This window comes from Ornithorhynchus anatinus, chromosome X1, assembly GCF_004115215.2.
Source record: "Ornithorhynchus anatinus isolate Pmale09 chromosome X1, mOrnAna1.pri.v4, whole genome shotgun sequence".
Taxonomy (NCBI): domain Eukaryota; kingdom Metazoa; phylum Chordata; class Mammalia; order Monotremata; family Ornithorhynchidae; genus Ornithorhynchus; species Ornithorhynchus anatinus.
Genome location: NC_041749.1, coordinates 99,347,801 through 99,349,230, shown reverse-complemented (window position 1 = coordinate 99,349,230; position 1,430 = coordinate 99,347,801). Strand labels below are relative to the sequence as shown.

Here is a 1,430-nt window from a genome sequence, read left to right as displayed (position 1 = left end):
CATTGCCCGCTTATGCACTAAGCTCACATATGCGTTACAATAATACATTACCCACTTATGCATTTAACCCAGTTATGTGTTACACTCATACATTACCCACTTATGCATTTACCCAGTTATGCATTACACTCACCTGTCCTGCGACCCCTGTCTCTGTGCATTGTTCCTGGTGGCAGAATGGTGTCTGGTACTCGGGGCAGGGAAAGACACGTGGGTGGCTGTTGCTACCGCTGTGATCTTCCAAGAGAGAGACCAGAGCACCAGAGGCGACAGGTATTTATTACCTGTGGTTTGGGTGGTCCCAACTTCCTTCCTGTTTAATCTCCACCCCTTCCACTCCCTTCCCTTCCATACCTTATTGGGTGGGCATGGAGGTGAGGGACACCTATCTTCCCATCCTGCCTCCTCTGGCCAGAGAGGTTATGTCACCAATGGCATTTTGACCTTGGGGTAGCCGGTGCCCAGGTCCATCTTGGCACAGGAGACAAACATAGAAGTGTGTAAAACACTAGCAAAATAAATGAATATGCATAAGTGCTAAGGAAGGTGTAAACTCACTGTGGGCAGGGAATGTGTCTATCATGTGGAAATATGTTCAAAAGTACCTATACAGATGACTGAGTTTGAAACACCTGTAACAGTCCACTGCCAAGAGTATGAGTAGGATAGAATGTCAAGATGCCAGTCACGAATCAGAAAATTGTGATTTGAATACTTATAAGTGGGAAAGAAGTTTTATAAAGAAAAGCACTCCCAGAAAACTATGAGCCTCCTACTTATAGAAAATAGTTGAGCTAAACACCTTGTCTCCTCTCAGGATCGCACCTGGAGAGTTTCCAGCACTCTACCAGTCTTGGCTGTGAGAGGGAGAGTCACGCAGAGGCATACCCATTCTGTTCCTAGTTTGGGCAATGGCTAGCAAGTGGCAGGAAATCTGCTACAAGTCAAAATTCATCTGTGTTGGGCAGCAGAGGTATAGGAGAGAGTCGAGGGCCAAGACTCAAGTTTACCACACATAAGAAGGCAGTGGTAAACCACTTCCATATTTTTACCAAGACAATTCTAAGGGTTCACTACCAGAATGATTGCAGTTAGGGGGGACATTCTGGGAGAGATGATGATGATCATGGTATTTGTTAAATGCTTACTATGTGCCAAGCACTGTTCTAAGTGCTGGGGTAGATGCAAGATAATCAATTTGTCCCACGTAGTCCTCAAAGTCTTAATCCCCATTTTACAGATGAGGTAACTGAGGCACAGAGAGGTTAGGTGGCTTGCCTAGTGTCACACAGCAGACAAGTGGCCAGATGGGATTAGAACCCACATCCTCTGACTCCTAAGCCTGTGCTCTTTCCACTAAGCCACACTGCTTCTTGAGAGATGGGTCCATGGAGTCACTTTGGGTCGGAAATGACTTGAAAGTAAAAACA

The 1,430-nt window shown here is 45.7% G+C and overlaps 1 non-coding gene across 1 annotated transcript; it reads left to right on the top strand.

The window, feature by feature from the left end:
- The first annotated feature begins 807 nt into the window (after window positions 1-807).
- LOC114806673 lies at window positions 808-945 on the top strand. The gene has a single exon (XR_003754735.1). It is a non-coding gene; the product is annotated as a small nucleolar RNA SNORA7 (small nucleolar RNA).
- Window positions 946-1,430: the final 485 nt, after the last annotated feature.